Source organism: Lycorma delicatula, chromosome 2 (assembly GCF_047948215.1).
Source record: "Lycorma delicatula isolate Av1 chromosome 2, ASM4794821v1, whole genome shotgun sequence".
Taxonomy (NCBI): domain Eukaryota; kingdom Metazoa; phylum Arthropoda; class Insecta; order Hemiptera; family Fulgoridae; genus Lycorma; species Lycorma delicatula.
This window is the reverse complement of record NC_134456.1, coordinates 186,986,498-187,014,301: the sequence shown is the minus strand read 5'-3', so window position 1 is coordinate 187,014,301 and position 27,804 is coordinate 186,986,498. Positions and strand designations below refer to the sequence as shown.

Sequence of the window (27,804 nt, the reverse complement as noted above, 5' to 3'; positions counted from 1 at the left end):
AGCCCGTTGATCATAATCATAATGATTCCATACCTTTGAAGTATTTTCAAAGTTACATCATCATTAACATATTTTACATATTAAAAATATAAGCATTATTGCTCATAATTATAGATATAAATTAACCAAACTTAACCTACACTCGCTAACCTCGACCAATTAACAGTAATGTTTTGATTATTTAAATAATAAATAATATCAATAATTACTGATTTTTTTATTTAATACTCAAAACGTTCCTGTGTTAATTAGTCAAGGTTGGCAAGTGAAGCGAGCATAGGTTAAATTTGGTTAAATTATATTTATAAAACAAATAAATATAGATGGTTATAAAAATGGTAATATCAGGTGATATTAACAATAACCAAAAAGTTTGCAATTTATTGGTCGATGAATTAATGCATAAGCAGCAAAACAAGAGCATTTCTTATGATATTACCATTTTCAACATCCTACCTTTGCAAAATTGGATTTTCTGCAGTCTTTGAAGACAAAATATAGATCTCTCAGCTAAATATAGAAAACAAACTCAGTGTCTATTTCTAATATTAAACCTTCCTTTGAAAAACTTTGCTCTGCAAGACAGGCCCAAGGGAGTCACTAAGAATTATTAAACTTGTTTTTAATTAATACTGATAAGTTAATTATTAAATACATTGTGCAGTACTGATACAATCCTATTTATAAGTGTATTATATCAGTGTAAACATGTATTTTATTATATCAGACTGTATTTTGTTTTGCTTTCCTTTCAGTAAATTAATACAATTTTAAATATTTTCTTTTTGATATGGTCACACCCCTCCATTTAGTGTTATCATGCCACCCTAGGGAAGTGCACTCCACAGGTTGAGAAATACTGAGTTAAAATAATATACTTAAATGACAATTTCATTCTGGGGCTTATAATAAAGTAATTTACTATAATGTGTAGTAATTTACACTTAATGTGGTGTAATAACTCACTTAGGTAAGTTGGTTACCTTATCTGAATAAATTGTTTTGTTTTATAAAATAACTAGCAGACCCAACAATGCTTTGCTATTGCTAGATTTGAGTATATATATTTAAAATGAATACAACTGAAAGTTTGGTAAAACATTAAAAAGATTAACATTACGGAACCTCATAAAATGTAACCTTTCACTTTATCTCTTTTTCCCTTCTTCCCTTTCAACTCTTTTCTCTTTTTACCTTTTCCCTGCTTCTCTTTTTCCCTACTTCCCTGTTCTTTTTTCTTTTCCCCATTTCCCCTCTTTCCTTTTAAATCGGACCAGTAGCATAAATCGGTCTAGTAGTTTTTTAGTCTATAACGGACACACATACGAACATTGCCTTTTATATCTATAGAAGAAGAAAGTCTGTATATTTCTTTCTTTGTTTCGTAAATATCTTGTCACCGGCGCCACCTAGCGGGTATAGCATTTGCAAAAATTTCTCTTTTCACATAACTAATATGTATTCTGAATATGAGCCAGATCGGTTCATAAATACAATTTTTCCAAATATCTCAACTCCAGTGCCACCTAGTGGGTCCATTTTTTGGAGAAATATTTCTTTTCACGTAATTAATATATATTCTAAATATGACCCAAATTCAACCATAAATACAATTTTTCAAAATATCTCGACCACAGCGCCACCTAGCCGGTCCAAACTAATTCAGAAACCTTTGCGGGTGTGCGCACAACAACTTACCAAAGTTTCATCACAATCGGATGAACGGCAGAGACATACAGACAGACAAACATTCATTTTTATATATATAGATTTTATTGCTCAATAAAATCTCTGATTCTACTACAATAAATAATTGCATTTGAATTAGTTTATTTAATACAATGTAGGAATTCCATAATTAAAGAAGTATAGTTTATTTTTAATACATTTTAAACAACAAAAAAGATATAAAACTAGAAAATACAGAGAAATTGGAAAATGAAGAAGTTTACTTGAATGATATTCCTCAAATATTATTAGATGAACCAACAAAAATAAGGGATGTTAATATAAATTATTAATTAACTGCTGTTTCACATAAGAGTATACTGAAATTAATTCTAACCTAAATTTCTTTATGTCCTAAGGAAATAACGTTAGTATTAGAATCATTGGTCACTCACTTGTAGGTAACAATATAAATTAGTATTATAAATTTTATAGTAAAATAAAATTAACATTAAGTAAATTAATTCAAAATTTGAATTTTTAACTAACATAATTTTTCCTAATTAGATTGAAAGTAAAGTACAAACTTAATCCATTCATTCATTGCAGTAGTAAATTTTTAAAGTGCAATATATTCCAGTGCATTATATTACAGCACTGAAATATAAATTTTGGCTAATCATCAAGAGGATAAATTCATACTTCAAATAATTACAATTGTATAATGTTTCCCTTTTATTTATCAGTTTACAAATGAAGAAGGCTCATTTTATTTTGTCAGAAATTAATCCATTTTGCAAATCAGTCAAAAAAATTTTTTTGAATAATATTTCTGTGTTCAAACCAGAAATCAAAACTTAAATTAGTACAGAAATTATGTTTTGTAATTAATGGAAACACCAGCTTTATAAGACTAACATTAGAAACTAAAAGATCCTCTGACTTCTTTCATAACAGTTCTGTGGGCATTATCAGTATGCTGTACTCATAATATATTATACATTATGAAGTTTTCTGTAAGTTTAAAAAGGAAATTGCACCGTTTCCAATTTTCAAACTGAATTGTAAAAGAAACAAATACATTACTGTTAAAGCATTTAAGCAGAGTATGTAAATATAAAGTGGTTATTCGGCACTTCCCTATATGAAGCTAATATTATTAAGATTCAGGGGAGAAAGGAGGTTTACAAAGTGTTGATTTTGTAATTTGTATGTTTTGAAGGGGGGTTGTGGAGCTAAACCCATAGTAATTTCATATTACCCACCTAATTTTTAACAATCTTTACAATAGAAAATAAAAAAAAAAATTGTCTTTCTAGTATTCTACTCCTCATATTTTGCTGTCATAAACCACCATTCTTCCAAACAAAGTTTTAATAATATTAAGAAATTTAAAGTAACATACTTTGTATTTAATGATATTTAACAAATATTTATATAGAATACATTTGCTTCTGTTAGGAAGTACTGAAGAAAATTTTGCAAATTAGTATTCAATAAAGTAGATTTTTGTTACTTGTGTGTACTGTAGTTACACAAGGTCATACACCATACACCATCTAATAGAAAAATATTTTTTTTGTGAACTGCTCTTGAATATCTTTTAATAAAGAAATTCCAGACATTCTACTCTGGTTACAGTTAATTACTATGATGGTTTATTATTTTATAATTTGAGAGACATATATTTAGAATGTGGTTAAAATTGCTTGTGATTTAAATTGAGACTTGATTTAGTTGTATTGAGGGTTTTAGAAATTTCATAATGTTCAAGTATATTAAGATGCTTTTCCCGTTTTTTTGTTTATATATAGCACATCAAGGTCGTTGTCAATGTTGGTGGATTTGTTATTTGTAGATTCAAACAAAAATACAATGAACATTTAAATGTTCTACAAAGGAACAACCTCACTGACACAAAAATATTAGCATGACAACAACTTTGTTATTCCACACATACACAAAAAGAGATAACATCTTAATACACTTGAACATTATGACATCTATAAAACTTAAAAATACCTCAACATAGCCAAATATTAAATACACAGACACAATTCAAATCCAAGACACTTTCAACCACCTTAATACATGTCTGTCTTATTATAAACCAGCAGTAATATCAATGTGATAACAGCAGCACCAATAACTGAAGTTGTTCACAAACATGTCTGAAAATTTTTTGAAGTGTTTAAAAAAGTTATTATTATAAAATTTGGCTTATCTTGTCACTGCAGAACTTTATTTATATATATATATATATATATATATATATATATATATATATATATTATGTTTTTTTTTTTTTTTGCTGAATTCTTTTATTTACTTATGATCAGCTTCTACAATGAAGCTATAAGCAAGTCATATGACTGACCATCACATGAAAGAGGACCATCCAATGATAATCTCCTCAAGCAATACAAAAAACAATAGCATAACATAAACAAATAATAGTATAACATTTGATAGTACCTTTGAATGTCCAGTCAACATTAACATTAAAATAACTAATTAAATTTAAATAGAACAGTAAACAAAACAGAAACTTTGAAACATCCAAAAAACATAAACATAAGCACTAAACCACCAAATTGAATCATCATAGCAGACCATCAACAAGATCCACACGGAGCCTTTTCAGCTCCTAACGTCCACGATGTTATCTAGCAGATTCAAAGTTTATATTTTAAATTAATATTTTCACCAGCCGTCATGGGCATAATTAATTTTTATATTAAAAAAAAAAAAAAAAAAAATGTCCATTCTATATTTTGAAAAATGTACAAAGCAATTTGTACAAATCAAAAATGTGTCAATCACTCAAATCATAATATTTGATTAATAAAAGTGCTTTCATAAAATTCATATTCAAGATATACTTTACTTTATAGACTGAATTGTAATCCACCTGATGAAGTTCCAGTTAAAATAACAATTGATGATTTTATAATTATAGCAGATCAAGTTAACAAAATAATGGTTCTGCTCCAATTTTTTCATTAAGATGAACTTTATAAATTAAAACAAATTGTTCAAGATGGTAATTTCCAGAGGAAAAACCCCATTTATAGTAAAAATTTGGGTTTTTTTTGGAATCCGACAGCCATTATTTTCAAATTTTTTAAGTACACCTACGTAATCCAGTGGGTATTTAGAAGTATTTGCACAGAAATAATAAATATAATCTAACCACACTTAACCTACACACGCCAACCTTGACTAGCAAGCGTAGGTTCAGATTATATTTATGATTTCAAAAACAAGCTATTTTACAAATATTGAGTTAAAAAAATTTAAAAAGGTACTGTAAAAATTAAATTAAAAAAAATTTAAATGTCATATTCAACCCAGGAAATGAAAGGTTAACTGAAAAATCATTTTCAAATTCTTATTTCTTAAAATTTTTACAAAATTAAGTTCTACATAATCCTTCACCCAGTAATTATTATATTTTTTTTATAGATTATATTACAATAATAAAAAACGCACTAATGTCGAGTACATAAGCAAAAAATTTTACCGCAGTCGGTAGGACTCGAACCTACGCTCCCAGAGGGAATCTGATTTCTAGTCAGACGCCTTAACCACTCGGCCACGACTGCCCGATAATGAACTTGTGATATTTTTGTATTAAAATAATAGTGATTCTAGAAATACAAAAGATGATTTTTTTACGTTTTTCTTTTTTCTAAGAATCCAGAACTGCGTTACTAAATTAAAATCTGTAAGCGTTTTACCATTAACATAGTTAAATTTTTTAATTTGAGTTTTCCGTATTTTAATATGAACGAAATCTTACTAAATGTTAATTTTACAGATAAGTTTTATAAAATTTAATTTAAAAACTTTCTTCGTGAAAAAATAACACAATTCACAGTATTAATTTTTTTGTGGAATGTTATACTACAAGATTCGACGTTTACCTGCTGTACTCTATTAAAGAATATTATAAGTAATGTGTTACTCATTGTTCCGACAGATTGAGCTAAACACTCTGTTTTGGTTGACATAGGGTTTAACTGCGCATTCTAGTTTGAGCATATACAAAATCAATAAACAACAATGGCGACATGTGCAGTCGGTAGTGTATCATAGTGGTTTTAACGTTTTGTTCGGTGTAATATTATTGCGTATATAAACTGAATACGCATTCCAGATCATTAACGGAATTGTAGGTTATTATATTAAATGTGTGTTTGAATCTTAAATAGCGTGTCATTTAAATGTAAGTGTTACCGCATTGTTTTTTTATTTCAGTTATTTGCATGTGGGCGTAGCTGCTGTCAAAACCATGTTTTTGTACGATTCTGTAGCATGTATCATAAATTCTTAATAGAACTGTTTTATTAATTATAATAATTGCGCTAACTGTTAATTTATTTTAAGACGATGACATGTTAGTTAAAAGATTAAGTACGCATTCTAAAAATTGTGACAATTTTAATTAAAAAAAGTTTAATATTATTTTACGTGTAAGTAACATATGTTGACATTTCTAGAATTATCTAATGATTTAGTTTCTCTTAAAACTGCAGATATTCCGATGTACTTACCTATTAAACACTGAAGAATATTATTTTATGTTTTTATCGTACTGAAACAGTTCTACTTGCTGCAGCTGTATTGATACTGAGCGAAAGATAAGATGTTTAACGGTGTTATTCGTTTCAAAAATTCATGATTATAATAATAATTATGAATTAGTTTTTAATGATGTGTTTTCAATAAAAGCGGCATGGTGTGTTTTTGATTTTAATTTTTGTTTACATTTTAATTTATTGCAAGAAACAACTTGAAACGTTGTATGCATTTCTGTATTATGTCATTGAGTAGATTGTTTATGCCAATCTAGTTTGTTTATCCTGTCAAGTTTACCAGTCAGATTTTCATTCTTCAAATTTTTTCTCACATTTTACATAAGCTTTTTCTACATCAATTTTTAAATTTAATTGATATGATTATTGATTAAGATTTTTCGTTTCAGTTTTCCTTATGCATCTGCATTTGTTTTCATTCACAAATAGTACAGATTAGGTTAACTTATAAAATTACTTAAAAAGAAAATTTTTTGTTGCAATTTGTACTTTCAACTTTAATCAGTTAATTAATTAAAATGTATTGTTCTTTTAAGTATTATTTTTGTAATGTTTACGATCAACAAAGTTTCGAAACTGGTATAGTAGTGAAAATGCGTAAAGTTTAAATAATATTTTGTTGAGATTTTTAACAACAGTTGTAGTAAACATTTTTTTTGCAATTCAATTCTTAAATTTTTATTATATTAATTTAAATCACGGAAAAACAGGTATGTATATATAAAAAATAAATATGCACCAAAAAAGCGGGTGTAGATCTGGTATGTATCATAAAACATGTTCCGGAATTTTAAGTTTTCACCGAGACACTTACAGGCTGCATCGTAGGAATCTACGTATTTGCTTTAGCGATTATGAAACTTTTTAAAATATTGCAGAGCTGAGGTATCGAAAAAATGCTTAGGAAGCGACTTGTTTGTAGCGAAAGAAAAGGTTTGTTGATTGAAGAAATCGAAAAAATTAAGCCTGAGGAGAATTGATTGATTCTCAAAGTAAAAAAAAAAAGGAATTAGATTACCGTAATTATCTGCTACTACTATGTTTTGTGTCGTTTATAGTTAATTGTTCAATAACTGCTTTTCCAAAATTTGCACTCGTTTGAAAAGAAATTAATTAAAGACTCTGTTGTTTATTTACTGTCATGTACAATATACGCCTTCTAAACATCTCCGAATTAATAATTTGAAAATGCGCTACTCGCTGTCAAATTGACGGACTATATTTGACATCACGTTTTGAAATTTGAATCTTGTAGTGCACTGTGTTAAACTTAAAAATGCGATTTAACCACCAAGACACATTTACATTCTTTTATATTTCATAACTGTTAATAGAGCTTAAATCCATTACCTATAATTATAATGACACGTAATAGATAAACTTTCTCATTAAATTAAGAATATTGTATAGTTCTTGCAAGTCAATGAAAATTCGTAATATTATTTACTGCATATTAAAAAGAGTACTTAGGGACGTAAAGAATTGCCAATCTAATAGTGTTATGCCTGATTGAACGACATATTGTTATAATTAAATTCTCCTCTCAATGTAATCTTATTTGAAACTACATTTTCAGCATTCGTTAACTATTAAAAGTACTTTTGGAAAAGAAAAGCTTATATAAAATAACACTTATAATATAGTTAAAAGAAATTCATTGAAATTGTTTACGTTTAATGTATCGCGGAAACTACTTAAAGAATAGACATTTAATGATTTGAAAATCACAACGTCCGTATCCGTGTACTCGATTATCCAATGAAATGATACTATAGACTCTTATCTAGTCTTCTTCTGCGACAGGTATTTAATTAATGAAAATTATTCTGTTAAACAATTTATAATTCTTTGTAGATCATTTGGAATAAATTACCGGTACCGATAAAAAATAATTTACGTGTTTTTATTTCGTAATTGGACGAAGCCTGTCTGCTTAAGTGTTCGTTTACGCATAGGTAATTAGATGAATCGTAATACAGGAAACGTGCCGATTTCAAACTTAGAATGTATTCTGTTCGTTTACTTAGAATCGTATTGTATTCGTAGCTCAGTTATGTTAAATTATGCTGTACGAATTGAGCTAACATGTTTTTAAGGAAAACTTTGTTTAAATATATTTTTTTTAATCGGTTTTAATGGTTTTTTTTTTTTTTAATTTAGGTGATCTATGTATTCACCTGGATTAATGATATGTACGTCTTTTCTTGTAGCCTGTTTGGTTAATGTTTCCTATAAGTAGTTCCAATTCACTCACAGGGTACTTATTTCTTTTTCTGTTTAGCCCTCGGAACCACGTAAGAGGATGAATGAGGATGAGTGTAAATGAAGTGTTGTCCTGTACAGACCCAGGTCGACCATTCCTGAGATGTGTGGTTAATTGAAACCCAACCACCAAAGAACACCAGTATCCATGATCTAGTATTCAATTCCGTATAAAAGTTATTTGGGAAGACGCGTTCACCACTAGACCGACCCGGTTATTCTACTCACAGGGTACTGATTATCTATAACTTCACAGCTTAATTCTTTTCCGAAAGTGGAATAAATTCGCGTAGAAACGAAGTTCTTAGTTCAAACTGTGAAAGTTTGATTATCAAAACTCGAGAACCTTTAAACGAATTGAGATGTTAACTTTTGTTGTAGAGGATTTTTATTTAAAGAACGCCGTGTTAATTATAATTGCATTGGAAATTGTTTATTTTAGACAAATAAATTGTTAAATAGGATAGTTATATTCTTTCTTTGAATGCTAAAAGTAATAAGTACACATTCCTTTTTGCCTCATGCCTGTAGTCAAATAACAGGAAAATATTCATCCAGTTTAGTGTGACCAAGCAGGACGATTTTTTTGTTTTTCAAAAAAACTCTCCTTGCTCGGTACAATACGTAAACTGAAAGTTTTCCCCTCGCCAACGTCTGTGGCAGTACAATGTACTGCCACGTTGGGGCTATACTATAATAATAAAAGTACTATAATAGTACTAGTCTGTTGTGTTTGCATTTTATATACAAGTGTGTCATGTTATTAGTAATCGGATGATGTCATCTGGTTAGATAGTACAACAAACCACGCTCGCACTCCCGCCCAGCCAATCACAGTTCGGTTGACAAAGACCAGAGGCAAACCATCAAACCCACCAGGTTGGTAGGTTGGTCTAGCGGTGAACGCGTCTTCCCAAATTAGTTGATTTGGAAGTCGAGAGTTCCAAGTTCAAGTCGTAGTAAAGACAGCTACTTTTATACAGATTTGAATACTAGATCGTGGATACCGGTGTTCTTTGGTGGTTGGGTTTTCAATTAACCACACATCTCAGTCGAACTGAGTCGAACTGAGACTGTACAAGACTACATTTCATTTACACTCGTACTTATCATCCTCTGAAGTAATACCTGAACGGTTATAGGCTAAGCAGCAAAAAGAAGAAAGAAAGGGGGGACAAACCATCAGCTTACGTAGTGTATATACACAAATTGAAATAAGTCTGTTACATAAAGAAGTAAGAAAATAAAATCAAAAACAGTTTTAAATCGGTTTTTTTTAATACGTTTAGTCCTTGAAAGATAGTTATAGTTTACAAAGTGTAATAAAATAATAATAACATTTTTATGTTTTATTTTAAAGTGAAGAATGAAGGTTCATTTATCACTATAAGCAAAGTAGAATAAGTTAATTATTTTGCACCGCTTTCAAAAGTAGTAAAACTAAAGATAAGTACAGTTTTATCTTATTTTATCTTGATTTTTCTTATAAATTAAATTTTTTTAGTGATAATTATCGCTATGCGTTTTCAGTTTTAATGAAATGAATAAATTAAATAAATTATCAGACACATAACTGTAATCTTATGTAGAAGTAGTAATTTGCTATCCCCGCTTAATAAGTATCAAATGGTAGTATTAATTTAATTATAAGTGATAGGCGTAATTCTTTGAATTATTGTTCGAAGAAGTACTGTTTCACAGAGTATTTCGAATAATCTTTTCGCTGCTCAGAATTCATACTTTCCTGTTTACTTTCCACAAAAAGTTTGAGAACACGTCACGTAAAGTTTGAGAAAGACACGAATGAATATATATATAGAGATATACCTAAAATGGTGAGTTGGCTATACATTTTCGGATCTACTTATCAAAATGAACTTAATTCTTTCATACTTTAATTTCTACTTCATATTCCTCCTGGTCGCCATTTTGTGTTTATTAATGAAAAATGTAATCTCGAGAAATCACAATAATATTTGGCACGCATATTTATACCGATGTTGCCTTATAAGTAAAAAATTACCGTGTAAACACATCCAAAAATTTCAAAATTGCAGCCATGTCCATTCTTCAATCCTTTGTATCTCGTTAATCCACAGTTTTGTCATATTACGTTTTACGTGTAAAAATGTTTGGCGTTTTGTTTTCAACAATATGACACCTTAGATTTGAAAATCGGTTGACAAATAACTAACTTAAGACAGAAAAAAATATGACAATTTCTGCCAGATTTCATCTCTGCTGAATCAGATAAATTGATTTATTATGCTTTTTTTTGATTTTTTTAATGAGATGTGTGGGCATCGACTGCTGTGATCATTTAGTCCGAATGGAAATTTGTAGCCTATGAGAAATGCCATATCTGACCGGGATTCGAACCCAGGACCTCCGGGTGAACTGCTGAGACGCTACTACTCACGCCATTTAATTGATTTTATTATTCATTATTTTTCTTGAAGAGAATTTTATTACAAACTGAACGATAACCCACTTTTTAGTATACGATCAGTTAGCCAAGAAACGAGAATTTTTTCTAAAAAAAAAAAATTGCAAAATTAATCTTCGATACATAATTCTAATAAATTTTACTTAAACTTATTATTTACTACTGTGCAGCACTTAAAAATGAAAAAAATACGACAAATTATGTTAAAATAAACTTTTAACATAATTTTAAAATCGTATTAACTGTCATTTTAAAAGTAAGAAAATTCACTTCTAAAGAGTATTTTAATTACCATTATAAAATTACTCGAACTTCTGTTATTTATGTAGGCTTAACAGTGTAATGTCGTATTTTATCTTTTTTATTCTTTACCTATCGTGGGAGGCAGATCCGTCTGGTGAACGCATGATGAGCCTGATGACTATGACGATTGGTAAAACTGTCCCCCTCTCAGTCACTGTAAAAATATATATACTTGTATTCTTACCTTTACTAAAGATTAATGTTTTTAATTTGTTTCCTCCATAATTTCAATATTTTTGTAGATCAGTCGCCAGAGATGGTAAAAACTAAACGATTGGAAATAAAGTCTTTATTGTAATTTTAAGTGAATTTATATGTAAATTTCAAACATTTTATTAGCAGAAATAAAATTTGGAGTTACACCGGTTCAAGAAACGGAACAAAGAAATAATAGAAAAAAGGTATCAATTTTGCGATTTTATTTCACTCTGCAATTTACTCCTTTTGATCTACGAAAATAGATAAAATATTCTTTAATTACAATGTATATGGAAAAATGTTTAGAATTGTAATTTTTATAGATACGTGATTAAAGATTTGAATGAAAAAACAAATTCTATCGCACATATTACCTAAATGTATGTAGTGGAATCTTATTAGAAGTTACCGTTAAACCTTTTCGTCTTTATGTAAATTTAAATTGACTACTGCAGAAGTTGTAATGCTAAAGGCTGTTACTACTATATTTCTACTACTATGGTGTATGAGTAGTATTTAAAATAACCGTATTTTTATTCAAACTGTTTCAGGATGTATCTCCAATTCGTATAAGCGTATTCCTTCGAGTGAAGTAATGAAAAATTTCATGTATCATAGATCCGAAAAGTCTTGTTTTCGAATTATCTAGCGAAAGATTTCGTTAAGGTTTCTGCTCTAAACCTGAAACAGTGTTTTATATTAAAACCCTACGATACAAATTATTGAGCAGAGAATTATTAGTTTTATATCATCTTAAATTAGAAAAATATAATAATGGGTCCCAGAACTGTATCTCCGGTAGTTTGAGAGAGAAAATTGTTGTAAAATAAAAGAGTCCAAGCATCCTTTTTTAGGTTTATGTAAATCTGTTTTGTTCAATCATCAGTAACCAAGTAAAACGTCAAAACAGAATTTGTAGAGAATTTAATTCTTATAAGAGTACTGTAATTAGAATCAATAAAAACCGAATATATATATATATTTTTTAAATACGTTATTATTAAAAACTAAACAATAAACGAGCTCTGAAAATGTTCTACAAATAAAACTTCTTTCTACTATACTGTATTTAATTTTTTATTTGTCTTTTAGTGCATTTTTTAGCCGCTAGAAGTCATCCATATGTTCATGTACGTAATTGATCTTCCAGCATACACCAATGCCCTCATGTGTCCGTGTACGATGAAATCTATTGTATTCAAATCGGGGAATCTGGCTGGTCACGCTTGTCGTTTTCCTCAGCCAATATAGTTTCTTTTTTTTTTTAATTTGAGATGTTGAGTTACGCGGCGATGAAAGTCAGTTGGCGCCCTATCTTGCTGAAAATATTTGTGTTTGCATTATCAACATCCTCTACTAGCTGAAGAAATTTGAGCTGGACATCTCCTGAGAATCTACGAATAACATGAGGTCCGATCAGAACGTTTTCTATTGCACCGTATCAGACGTGTATTGGTAAACGACGTTGTATGTTTGATTTGGAGGTTACGTGAGGATTGCCGTCATTCTAAATATGTTTTTTTTCCTTGTATTAGTAATACCATAAGTGTAAAATATCGCTACATTAGTGAAAAGTAGAATTGTTAATTCATTATTTTCCCATAACCATTGACAATAATTGATTCTCAGATTATAATCACGTTCTTCCAAATTTACACTCCTAAGATGATGGGGATGAAGACTTTCACTATGTAACATTCTCTACATGATAACTTGGCAAATGTGCAACGGTACAGATAATCTTCGTGTGTAATAAAACTTTCCTGTTCTAAATTTACTATGAATGATCCTCTTTCTCTCAGTTTTCTATGTGTATCAGTAAATACTTGTCTATTGGGAATAATTCGGTTAGGAAATTATCGACTATATTCTTCAGTGGTTAGAAAAAATTCAGCGTTTTTCTGTATTGTTCCAAATTACTGACAGTAATTTTAAGAATTCAAAAAATAATACTCCAAAAACAGTAGACTCTTTCCACTTTTATTTTACTTTGAACGTAAACCTAATTGATGTGAGTTCACTTCAACACTATTATTGTATTTAAAATGTTGGTCCGTGGCATGTTTTGAAGTGGAGCATAAATTAACTGTATTAAATAGGTTAGCATAACTCACTAAAAGACCAATAAAAATTATAATGTACAGTATAGTAAAAATAATTAGATCAGAACTTTTTGTTGCATTTCCGCAACACGCTTTTATTGATTTTAATTTTATCAATTTTATTCCCATCCAGGTCTTCTCACTGTTTTCAGTTTGCTTTTTTGGTTTCTCTAATCGCCTTAACTAGTTTTTAAACCGTTGTTTCTTCAATCAATTTCTCCAATTTTTGTAAGTTCCATTTCTTAACTACTTTCTCTTTCTCACCTTCTTTTAAACTATTCTCATTTCCATCAGCAATAGCACATGATACAATCACTATTGATAACTGCACCTGGTAATCCAGTGACTTTCTTAACAGTATTCCTATACGTTATGTATATATATATATATATGTAATATTTACGTAGATTATCAGGAAGTCGCACTGTAGGGTCCACCTGTACCAGGCGGTTCACTAGAATCACATTATGTGTTTCTTTAGCATCGCTGATGATATCTGCTGGAGGAATACGAAAATGAAAGATAATAAGGGGAATTGCTGCGAGATGAGAATTTTAGATATTTACAATCTAAGTAAACGTTTGGTATGTAAGAGACGTATGAACTTAAAATTAAAACTTGAATTTGTAAAGAAAACAGGTTGTTTGGTGTATAGTGTGATGTGAAGTAGAAGTATTAGATTTACTGTTGTTATTAATAAATAAATAGATTATTTTAAAATTAAATTTACAAATTTAATTAATCGAAAAGGGAGAAGTCGAGCCTAGTAAATTATACATTTGTGCATTTAAAATGTATCAAATGTTAGTTAAATAATGCTAATTTTTCCGTTCAGTACGGAATGTCAGTACGACATGCTATCAAAATACACCCTTTTCCTTTCTGGTCACATGCTGTAAATTTAACACCCAACAGTAATTTATGTAGTTTTTTAACCCAGAAATTCATCTGATAATAATTTATTGTTTAGAGTAAAGTGCGGAATAATCGTATGATGTAAATAAAGTAATAATAATTGCTTAGCTGAGGGATATTGATGAGGGACAATTTTGAAGATTTAACTGTCATTACCTGTACATTTAAACATACCTGAGATGATCTGATTGCTATTAAGCTTACAGATTATACGATAAATGCAGAATATTCTAGTGGTGAAAATAAAGAAAAATGTTTGTATAAACATCGCCCCGGAAACGATTCGAATTACATTAGTGAAATATTTCGCCTTGTTTTCTGTTCAAACTGTGAAATGAGGCTGTTCCGAATCCTTGCGATAGAAATTAGGGGCTTAATTAGTGATTTTATTTACTTTTTGACGTAAAAATATGATTTTTTTTCCCCTTTAGATGGGAATATAAAGACTAGAGAATAAAGTTTGTGGGTCATTTAATTTTGACAGAATTGGCGTAAGTCTGACTAAAAATTCGGCTTTAACTAAAACGTGGTAGAAAAAATATTAAACAGAACAAAAAAATGTTGATACTGAAAAAAAAATTCAAGAAACAAATTAACTACGTATTTTAAATTAAAAAAATATATATATATACAGGATCATTCACGGGAACCGGAATTTTTTGAAGTGGGTTGTACTCGGGCGTTCGTGGTGGGAGGGGCACGTGGCTGGTGTCTGACGTTTCCTTTGTTCATAGCATTTACATTTTGGTCGTTGAGATGGAGCCGTGGACGCTAGACCAACGCCTGTACGCGTATGACAGTTTTGTGCGAAATGACGAATCCGTAACTGCTGTTCAGCGAGATTTTCGCCGTCACTTTAATATCCATCGTAATGAAAGTGTCCCTTCTCGTAACACAATATTGCGATGGGTAAACAACCATCGAACAAGCGGTTCAATATTGAAGAAAAAACCACCGGGTCCCCGACGAACTGCTAGCACTCCGGAGAACATCGAACGTGTAAGGGAAGCCATTGTCAGAAGCCCACGCCGCTCTATTCAGAGGCATTCAGCAGGGCTTCAAATGAGCACAAGTACGGCAAGACGAATTCTTCATACAGACCTGCATTTCCATCCTTACAAGATAGCCGTCGTGCAGCAGTTAAACGAGCAAGATTTCACGCAGCGATTACAATTTTGTCGACAAATGCTTACCGTTTTGAAGAAAATGAAAATTTGTTATTGTTAATGAATGACGAAGCCCATTTTCATCTGAATGGCTCGTCAACAAACAGCCGGTATTGGGCAGAAAGAAACCCGCATCAACTTCACGAGAGACCACTTCATAGCCCAAAGGTGACTGTCTGGTGTGCGGTAGGAAAGGTCGGTGTTATTGGACCATATTTTTTTGAAGAAAATGACGCTGCCGTAACTGTAATAGCTGATCGTTACATTGCGATGTTGAGTACGTTTTTCATCCCTGAGTTACGAAAACGGGGAATCGATTTTCAAAATGTGTTATTCCAGCAGGATGGAGCTACAGCGAGGGCAACGATGGCTGTTCTCCGTAACTTGTTTCCGGGACGGATCGTTTCCAGATTCGGCAACATTCCTTGGCCCCCTCGGTCCCCCGACTTGAGTAGTTGTGATTTTTTTCTGTAGGGGTTTCTGAAATCGCGTCTTTACGGCAATAAACCGCGTACATTGGAGGACCTAAAGATCGCAATTGGTCATCACGTCACCTAGATTGATGTTGACATGCTGCAAAGAATTGATTGAGGCCAGTTACCGTGAAAGGCTACGACAATGTATTGCCCAAAATGGACATCGCTTGTCGGACATAATTTTTCGTTCATGAGTAAATGACAAATGCTTTGATTTAACAAGTGTTTCAGTACCAATAAAACTTTTTTAAAGTAAATATTCAATTTTTTATGATTATTTTAAAAACATCCGGTTCCCGTGAATGACCCTGTATATATATATATATATATATATATATATATAAACATTTCAAAACTTACAATTATATAATTTGGTTAAAATAAGAACTTATATCATTGTTTATATCACGCTCTGCTAGATCTAAAATTTCTTGACTGTGTCTTACTTTCCCGATAGCGAAGTTCTTAGTTAAGTATTTTTTCATTAATCTAGCTAGCTGTTTATTTTGCTTTCTGTTGTATGTTAATCTTTTATTCACACATATTTATTACGTCTTGCGAGTTTTCTGTGTAACTAATCGTATCGTAATCTTTATCGTCATTAACAGTTACCGTTCATTATATATAAATAAATTGTTTACACAAGTGTAAATGCTATGTGGTTATTTTAATTTTTTTCACGTATATGTTAAATGAGTTGAGAACCGTCAATTTTTTTCTGAATATCGGCAACAACGTAATGTTGTGACTATGTCCCTTCCATCGACCACCATTTTTACTGTTGAATTATTGCACAAACATGAAACATTCTTAAACAATTTATTTACAAAGGTAAAAAATTTTTATTACAAATTAAAGATGTTTTTGCCTTCGTCTGGTTTGTAGAAAGGCTGTAACCTGCTCGAGCCTGAGGGTCCGATCGCCGACTTCTGAGAGGGAATAAATTACTCTAAATAGATCCAGTCATGCTTGTGCATCCGTTGAATATGTAATCAAATCTGTATTAACGCACTTTTTTTTTTTACAATTTTTTTGCAATGTTGATCGTGGAAGGTAGTTTGAGAAGCAGAAAGTTGTTAACCTTCGGTAGCTTATATTCGTTAGAGTTATCTTAAATAATTAAGATTACTAAAACTTCTGTAATATCTATTTAAATTTAAACGGTTTGCTTTAAATTTTTTATTTACTCTTGGATCATAAATTGCAATAAATCTTTATAGAGTATAGTGTGGTTCATTAATACATTTCTTTCTTAATATTTATCTATTTCTTTTGAGACTGTATAAGTTCTGTTCATTACTAGAGTGTTGTGGCCTACTAGATATGAATTATAAAGCTCATCGATTGTAATACCATTGTATTCAATTATAAAGACCGTTTATAAAACGTTTCGGGAAAATTTTGCGAAATTTATTGTTATATCTGTCTTTTGTATATATTTCAATTACATTTTTAATTGTGCGTTGTCGTTGTTTATAACATATAGAAGAAGAAGAAAGCTGTTAATCTCAAATAGATGTACGAAAGTGATCTATTACGTACCGGACTGAAAGTTTTAAGTCCTACAAATCATTATCCGTTGTTAATACAGAAATATTCTTGGAAACATGTTGATTTTTGATTGTACAAAGAAAATTAATAATGAATCTATCCGAAGACGTTTAAATGTAAAAATAATTTTAGTTTTACTGCCTTATGGAAGATCTGCGGTTGGTAATTCAGATAAGGTAGTTTTGTGATACATTCTGCAGCATTAATCCAATTTGTATTCCCATAGGATTTGACAGTCTTATTTGCTGTTGAAATATGAAAATAATTGTAGTTACAGTCCTTTGTATTCCTTCGAGTTCTGGAGGTTTACTCGCAGGAAATTGATTATGCCATTGTTTCTTGGCTCTTGAAGGTAATTAATGCATTGATGTTTTACAAAGAAGAAAGAAGTAAAAAAAAATTAAAATTCCAAAAATCATTTTAAAAATGTTACAAATTATCCTTATTAATTATGTGATACTATTAGAATATTATGATGATGACGTTAGTGATGATAAAGCTTTCTTCTGTAAGTGAGCAATCAGGAGGTGTCTCTCGAAAGAATGCTAAGAAACTTTGGATGGATGTTCCTGTTTGTTTTTACCTTGAACAAGTTACGCTAATTTTTTTTTTAGGTAAGTGAGAAAAGTTAACCAGGCGAACGATACCCAACGGGTTGGTCTAGTGGTGAACGCGTCTTCGCAAATCAGCTGATTTCGAAGTCGAGAGTTCCAACTTTCAGATCCTAGTAAAGACAGTTACTTTTATACGGATTTGAATACTAGATCGTGAATACCGGTGTTCTTTGGTGATTGGGTTTCAATTAACCACACATCTCAGCAGTGGTCGACCTGAGAACGTATAAGACTACACCTCACTTGCATTCATATATATCATCCTCAAGTAAGTAATGACGGTGATTCCCTGAGGCTAAACAGGGAAATAAATAGCCGAAAGATGACAAATTCTTACTCCGGGGATCATATCTAGAAAATTAGTTTTTCCTAATTAATAATTTATTATTCGTTCATCTGAATTGCTTATTACCTAATGATTTGTCTTATTTAATCGGTACTTGTGTGGTAGGTCTCTACAGAGAAAGAAAGTACGCGAGTGATAAAGTAATGAGAAATTGTACCTGAACTGTACACCTATTGATCCCAGTCAGAATGAAAATGTCACAATTAGACTTGATATCAATCGGGTGTGTTGCTATTAAGTGATTAAATCAAACAAACAGAATTGCATATAAACTTTGTTGGATTTTGAACTGCGATTCATTTAAACTGAATAGAACCAAAGGCACTGTTAGTTGCGGAAATAAGTTTTTAAAATACATTTTTTATTTTTATTGAACCGATATAATTTTTTGTTATCTTCTAGATTATCTACTAAACAGTCGATCATTATATCGAGTTTTAATCGCCTTAACTAGTTTTTCAACCGTTGTTTCTTCAACCAGTTTCTTAAATTTTCTAAGTTCCATTTTTTAACTGGTTTCGCTTTCTCACCTTCTTTAAAACTATTCTCATTTCCATCAGAAATAGCACATGATCAGTATTGATGTACAATACTTTTTTTTTAAAGAGGTGGAGGAACCCCATTTACGGGCGCCTAAGCATTGTCGGGCTGGCTAACTGGTTCAGCCAGTTATAACCAAGAGCGTATGTATACCTGCACACTACCGACTAAACCTTCACCCCTGGTTTCCCCCTTCCTGGGACTGCTTATAAAAACATTTCATCAGAAAAAGGGGGAATCGCCCAAACACACGCACATAGTCATAACAAACCAACAAATGTCACACACCACACAAATAACACCGCTGGAAGCAACACATACAGCAAGTCAATTACAAAAACCGACATCACACAAGAACCCTGTAGAAAACAGAACAAAGCTTCTAACATTCACAACACCCACACGTTACACACCCACACAGCAGTCGAGACAGAATATCAAATAGTCATACCACTTACCAGTGACCACCATTAGACGCACGAGCAGAGTGTCCCCGGCCTCATCGCACCCAGGCGACCCCCACACGTACGGGGAACCCCCTAGGCAATCAGCCGAGAACCTGTCCGCCCCCCGCCCGCGCCCCCCCGCGCGCCGGCTCTGCGGGACTCTTCATATACTTGCAACTTCCTCATGACCGTCCTGACGAATCTTTCCACAGTCTTCCATTGTGCCTCACCTTGTAATAGGATTCGTAGGGTATCTTCAGGGCGAAACATGAGCTCACGTGTCAGGTTGCCGAGCATCTCTACACTATATGGCGAATCGCAGGCACAAAAAGAATACATGTTGGGGGGTCTCTTCCACCTCGCACTCCGGACAATTTTCAGATAGATCGAGCCCTTATACTAAGTCCTTATACAAATAAGACCTGAATCCCCCATGACCCGCCAGGAATTGTGTTAACTCAAAACTCAGCGTGCCGTGGGTCCTCCGGCACCGTGCCCTGATCTACAATACTACAGCGGTTCAAAAAAATAACGATCGCTATTTTATTTTTTGGATTACGTTCTTTCAACAACGTAATCCAGAAAAAATTTGGATTTCGCCTTTTAGCTTTTACGATTAAAATTAAAATCTTGAAAAACATATATTTAATATTTATTAGTCGAGTAATTTTTTCAGTCTGTATTTTATACTGTTTTTCATTAGGAATGTTTAAGGATGTAGAATTGACGTGATTCATAGATAAGTTGTATCGTAACTCGCTATATACATTAATTGAATTAATTGTTATTGAATTTCAGTTAACTGGGTCCCATTATTTTGCTATTTCTTCACCATCATACGTACAGTTTTTTATTGTGTTTTAAAATATATTTGAAAAAATAAATTTTTATTTTGTTTTCTTCTGAAATATTACAAACTCGACTAAATTTTTTTGAGTTTCTTACTGCTAACGTAAGTTTTTAATAATCTGTTAATATAGTGTCTGTAGTTTTAAGTTTTACTTTTTAGTCATGTAGTTTTACTTATTTAAGACTATTTATCTTGTAAATTTAACTTGTATTGTATCTCGATGCCGTAAATTAGCAACGAAAAAATGTTTATTGTTATGAGATAATTTTAAAGTGCAGGAATCTTTTTTAGGATATATTGTATCGTGCCGCACTACAAACCTTTAATCCAAAATTGGTGGGGTTCAGTTATGACTGTCCGTAAATTCGTTAAAATCTTTGGTTTTGGTATACTATTCTGTTGAGTTTTATTGGTGGTGGTCATTGGTGTAGTTATATTGTAAATTAAATTAAGAGTATCGTTACGTAAAGTAATTTCTCTTTTTTGTTCAGGAAGTAGTGCTGTACGGTATTTTGATGGACCTTTGAAACATCTCTTTATCCTTCCGTTGTGGTAAGTTTTAGGATTGGTTTTTTCTTAAGTAAAAATAAACGAAATTCCAAATGAATTAAATATAATTAATTTTTAACTGTTCACATTTATTTATATTTGTCTAACCGACGTTTTCTTTATGTATTAATACAATAAATTGATTTTAATGAAAAGATTTTTTTTCTTTATTTCGTTGATTATTAAGCGATTTAAACCTTTATTTCTTAGTATATGATGAATTTCTCACGAAGTTTTTCAGCTATTATGAAATTAGAAACGTTTATAAGGATTGTAACGTCAGATAGGCTATCGCATACGTATAATTTAAACATATTTATAATTTAGTGCGACAAACTTTGTTTATCCTGATGTTTAATTACACTGTTTTACTTTTAGTGAAATCATTGTAAATACATGTTTTAACGAAAGTTATTGCAAATAATTACTTCTAGCTCATTGTTATTAACATTGAAGTATTGTTTAATGTAAACCGAGTAAAAAACGTTGAGAAAATTAGCGCTTTTCTACATTTAGTATAATAAATTTCTTCAAGAGCATAATGAAAATTCCCCCGACTAAAAGTAGTTAAATTGTACTGCTAAACGACTAGTCGTTCCGGGATGCTGCAGCACCGGGTTAAAATCCACTTTAAAGTACGATGTTAATTTTCAACAGACTTCAAAAAAGGTTCTCAAGATGAGGCAAAAAACTCATTCATTGGTGCCCCTCCAAGACCGATGATTTATTAACCCCTTCATCGATTGAGGTAAATCATCTTTACAGATTTACGCAAGAAAATACGGGGTTAATAAAATAATTTTAACATTTTAATAAAAATTACAGTTAATCTAATAATTAAAATTTTTAGGTCAAAAAAATAAAAGTATACTTATTAATAAAACAATATTATAACCAGATGTTAAAGGAATAACCCGATCGTAGTAGCATTTCGATCGATCGATAAATAAATTAATTAAAATTAATGTTTAAACGTAACCGCACTTTTATACTGAGAAATATTCTTCAGTGTTATTCTTTCGTCACACAGATAGGATAAGTTGTTTTCTTTTTGTTAATGACTAGAGCAATCGATGCTATTTAAAAAGAAAAAAAAAGTTGTAGAGAAAATATAAAAGATTACGATTTGAAAACTGCAACCGAAATTATATTTTTATTGTCTGATTAAAAATCATTATAAGACACATAAAACGGGAACGGTCGGTCCATCGATACTTTCGGGGGCCGAAACTTTCAGTGTTTGTTGTATGTCGTCAACGATAATTCATAAATTAGATTTTTGTTCATTCTTGTTAAGAATTTATTCGGATATCGCTTTTAAAAAGTGAAACTCTCTCTAGAATTATACTTTTTTTCTTAGTAAAGTTTTTAAAAACTATTTTGACCTAAATATCGGCGATGAAATGATAATAATTCTTTAATGTATTTACTTTGTTTTTGTAGAAAAAGTGTATTAGTAAATTTATGAACAATTTCGCCATCATTCATGAGAAAATTGAAAAAATAGTTATAAGGAATTTGCAAAACTGAGAAACTTTGCGCTTTTTTTAAAAGGAAAATTTGATTAATATTGGTATCTGATATTTCTTTTCTTTCAAAAAATCGATTTAGTTCATAAATTATAATTTTGTACTGCGACATTCCTTAAAATTTATATGCAAAGAACTTGACAGTAGTTAGCTACTACAGCGTCCTGTGTTAAACAAATAAATGAGCGAAAAAAAAATTATGAAATGTATTAACTTATATTGCATTACATTAATAGAAGAAAAACATTTGATTTTTACTTTACTGGGTTCGTAGCTGTTGATTTAGAGTTATGCTGCAAGAAGGATATCGGTCTAAAAATGGGGTATGGTGTTTTGCATTTTTCGACGTTTCATGACCTAGGGATCCCAAAAAACAAATTAGGTGGGAGAGAATGTTCATATGTACGTATGTAAGTGCGTTGGCGTGTTTGAATATTAATAACTTTTGACTGGATAAACAGATTTTGATGAAATTTTGTATATAGACTCGTGCATATTGGACAGCTTGTGGGTAAAATTTGGTGGAGTCAGTATTTCCAGGAAGTGAAGGGAGGTTTTGGGGGTCAATTTTCTAAAAATTTTGCAAACATTACCCCGCTTCATATTAAGCTCAGTACTTACGCGCATGTACTATCTTACCATTTTTCAAGAAAAAGTTGCCCCAAATACCTCCTTTCCCAAATATCAAAAAAGCTACATTTTAATTTATTACATATATTTTAAATGTCTTCCTAGACTTAGTAGTAATGCATGCGAGCAAACAAATACCTTGGTGTGGGAGAGCCCATCAAAGTTTAAAAATATCGATTTTTTAAGTTTTTTAAAACCTTTTTTGGATTTTATTAAATTTTTGATAGTATAAAAAGTTTCAAATTATAAACTTTTAGTAATAATATTACAATAAAATTTCATCATAATTCACCTTCACCCCAAAAAAATAAATCTTAGTTAACTCTTTATTAGTTGTACGTTTTTTTAGTGGATTATTTTTAGTTTTTTCCATTTAACATAGTAAACGTTGATAAATTTTAAAAAAATTCTCTGAAGGTGATTTAATAAGATGGGACAACAGAAAGAATAAAAAGATACCAATTTTTTGAATTTTTATAACTTTTTGGTTTAATAAAACATATAATAATTTTACAGGCAAACTTTATTATAAATTACCCGTACTCCAAAAAAAAAAAATTTTGTAACTTTTTTCAAATGCATTTCTTTTTCCACTACATAAGAATAAATACTCAATGCCAGGAAAGTATTACAATTTTTTTGTCAGTTTCTTCTTTTTTTTTTTGTTAAAAATAGTGGAATACAATTACTGAGAGAGAAATAAGTGGTTAACCTATATTTTTGATTAGACGGGATTCCATTATCTCACATTTCTGTGAAAAGAACATTAAATTTGCCATAATTTCTGATTAGTTACGAACATCGTATCAATGAATGTATTTTAACAAACTTTTTACCCCATTCTTATTTGAATTAATAGTTGTTACAAAACTGCACCGTTCGATAAAACAACCTGCATATAAATAAAATATTGCTAATAAACGATTAATGACGAAAAAATTATGAAAACTATAAAATTTTAATTGCATTCCATCAGTTCTATATACTAAGAAAATAAAATTATAATGAATGAATTTTATTATCATGGCGTGAAACTGAGCGCTGGTGGAATGGAGAAATATTAAGATAAGCGGTTAACCTCGGCTTTTGCCTGATTGGACTCTTTTATCTCGTATTTCTATAATAAACGTATAAATTAATCGTAAATCCATATTTTTTGATTGTATTTTGTCACTCGTCCTTTTTTGTTACGCTGTTTTTTTATTATACTGCTTAACATTATACATAATACCATTAAGATTCTTTACTTAACCTCCATCATTCTTTAAATTACAGTCTCCATTATCAACAGCGAAAAAATTTATTAGGATTTTATTTTTTATGGAATTCCAGCAAATTTTGTGCAAAAAATAATAATTTTGTTTTGCTTTTTTGTCGTAAAGTAGAAAATCATGGGGTAAGAAAAAATGAAGCAACGTAATACAGAAATAATTTGGATTCTTTTAATATTTATTAGTTAAGTACATTTTTTCAGTCTGCATTTTATACTGTTTTTCTTTTTTACAATTTTTAGATTATGAACGTTAAAATGGTAGACCGTTGGTAGACCATTTAAAGAATGAATATCTGATGAACTATTATTATTATCAAACAATAGAATAATTCACATAAATAAATAAATAACAAAATAAATTTTAAGAACTGATATTCTTTTAATTTCATACCGATAACTTTATTATAATAATAATTTTTTAATTTTATTTAATGAGTTTTTTCAACGATTGAATTTCATTTGAATGCGTGAAACATAGCATTGAAGGGAGTGCTATAACAAAGTAATGAGCGATTAACGTCGAATTGATTGGCTGGATCACATTTTATGATATTTCTCTATTGTTCGAAAAAAATTTACATTTGAAATTCCTGTTTATAATTACATTTTGAAACGTGTCCTAATTTTAAATAGTTTTGGGATCAGGCTTGTACGATTTAATTCACTTGGTGAAGTATATATGTGAAGAAAATTTCCTCCAAGTTTGACAAATTTACTTTATTCGATTCTCGAAAAATTTTTTTTTGATGTAGTTTGCGACATTATCCCATCTTTTTACCAAAGTATTTTTTTTTGTTGACTGAATTCAGATCTTTCAATTTTAGAAAATATAAAATCTTATGACACTGTTTTAATATTGATTACGATTTTTAACTTATGCTTCATAGTGTTAGCATTATTCACTAAATTGAAAACAATTTTAATGAGTTAACCAGATTGAAAATTCATATGAACTCATAGTACTCAAAAGGATTATGCGGTTATTTTTATGTCCGCCCTTCAAAACTTCATAATTTGGGACGCCAGTAAGAAACTGGCGTCCCAAAAATACAACTTCGAAGGGATGAAGTTGTATTTTACACCTCTGGAAGGTATTCGTTTATATAAGTGTTATACCAATAATATTTTTATAATCGTATGGTTAAAATAATGTAGTAATAATATTGTAATTAATCGAGTAATAACGTACTGCTGTAGTACAAGCGTAGTGTATAACTACGCTATAAGGCTAAATATGGGTAATCTGTTTTTAAATCTCTTGATATTTCGTGTTAGAACTGAAAAATGTTATGTATATGTATTCAGAGAGATTATTGGATCTAATATCTGGAATGGGTGATGGTAGAATACTGAAATATGATATGGCTATTCGTGTATATGGATCACTAATGCTATCAAATTTTATGTAACTCGAACAGAGGTATTTTCTTGTCTGATAAGGGCAAATAGGGTAGTTCCTTTTCATCCATCAGATTGAATGCAACTGGGAAAGTTTTACAACAATAAGACTTTTTTGCTAAGATGATATTAATTATTATATATATATATATATATATATATATATATATATATATCACACCAATTACATATACCAGAATTAACAAATATATAGTGGTTGCGTTTCCCGTCGTGGTCATTTTTTGTAATTTATGTTTTTTTAGTCAAGTAACCGGAGGCAGGTGCAGCTAGTCACGTTGTACATACAGTAACAGTGGCGGTGACTGTGTCGTTTGAGTCGCCGCGCTGTACACCATCGCACACCTTAAAAAGTTGAAATACAAAAAAATCCGAAAATGGTTTTTAGGTATCTGAAGAGTATTTTCAAGCCCAAATCTACTGAATATCTCGTTTAGTATTATCGGAAATAGGGAAAATTTGCAGTCGTTTTTTTTGTTGTTTTTTTATCTTCCTTCACTCCTTTGAAGGTATAATTCAGAAAATCTAAAAATTTCTTTTTAGATATTCTCTTGACGACTACGCACACCAAAAATCAAGTTTATATCTTCATTTGTTAACGAGAAATTAACAAAAAGCAGACAACACAGTTGTAGGACTTCACGCGGCTAAAGCCGCGTTCCGAGAAAATCCTACAACAGTGTTTTGTTTCTGATGCACGACTTACATACACAACTTAATTTAAAATATCATTTTATTTAATTATAATATTTTTGCGTTTATTTAATTCAATGATTCTAACTAAAGCGCGTGCGCATACCGTATTTAATTCGTGCTGGTGTGGCGGTTCTAGCGGCGACTGTATACTAATAAATAAACTAATGTAATTTCACAACTTACATAGAACAAATTCGCTTTTACGGTCGACAGACTGGTGTAGCCGCGAGGATTAACGCACGAGGTAACCGGTCGATTGAGTTCGAGACCCTGTCAGTTTTTTACATTTTAATGTTATTCATTTATTTAATTCTATCGCTCACCTTTGATGTCACAACATAGCAGTAGTTTAGACCATTTTTTGGGATGGGGATGCGATTTTACAAAAAACGTTTTTGCAAATATTGTTATTTTTTAATTGTTAAAAGATGTGCCTAATAAAAATATGACCTTAATTAATTAGGCGAAATCTCAAACCTAAGACTACATAAGGTGATTTAGAGGCCAATACCGAACACGCACGTATGAACGTTAACATCAGGAAAATTTCCATCTGGTTTTTTGGGTTCCTTAGGTGTCAAAACGAAAAACTCCGCTGAGAACCCTTATGTCTAAATTGGACCGATTACAAAACTTTCCCTTATAGCGTTATAGTTCTACTATAGCTCTATATAGACGGGAAAGTAATAGTAAATGTCATTCGGTATTACTCCATTTTAACCTTATAAACTCGGAATTTGAAATTATCCTTTCTTGGTGTACGTGAAGTGTAAGTAGGATATGTTTACAAATTTTCATCAATTTCTCTTAAGTAGCTTTGTTGGGCGTTTATTATGAATGGCTCACGACGTGTTATTTTTTATATATATATTTATTACGTTCCCTAATGATATATATATAATTTTTAAACTAAAATATCAATCTGATTTGTATAAATTTATAATGGGACGCCATCTAGAATTATGCCTACTTTTATTATGAAGTTATTTTGCATATTCATATTTCTACATTGTATTAAATAATCTTTATTTGCAATTATTTTAATTATTTCACCTCTAAATAAATCTAAAATCAAAAATTTAAATCTAAGATGTTTGTAATTCCGAAAACGATTTTCTTTCTTCTGAGAATCTCAGCTCTACTTGAGTCCCTCAGACTTAACTAAGTGAAAAGGTCCCCTGTTAAGATCTCAAGTGCTCCTAATCCTAACAACAGGCCTAAACCATCAAA

The 27,804-nt window shown here is 30.6% G+C and overlaps 1 protein-coding gene and 1 non-coding gene across 2 annotated transcripts in view; one reads left to right on the top strand and one right to left on the bottom strand.

The window, feature by feature from the left end:
- Positions 1-5,191: 5,191 nt before the first annotated feature.
- On the bottom strand, positions 5,192-5,273 carry TRNAS-AGA (transfer RNA serine (anticodon AGA)). Its single transcript has one exon. It is a non-coding gene; the product is annotated as a tRNA-Ser (tRNA).
- A 471-nt stretch (positions 5,274-5,744) lies between these two features.
- The window catches only part of mtgo (miles to go), a 570,373-nt gene continuing 548,313 nt past the window's right edge, over positions 5,745-27,804 (top strand). The window contains exons 1-2 of the mRNA XM_075356873.1: positions 5,745-5,896; positions 20,973-21,033. The gene's annotated coding sequence lies outside the window, so the exon portion shown is untranslated. The remainder of the gene's footprint in view (positions 5,897-20,972; positions 21,034-27,804) is intronic.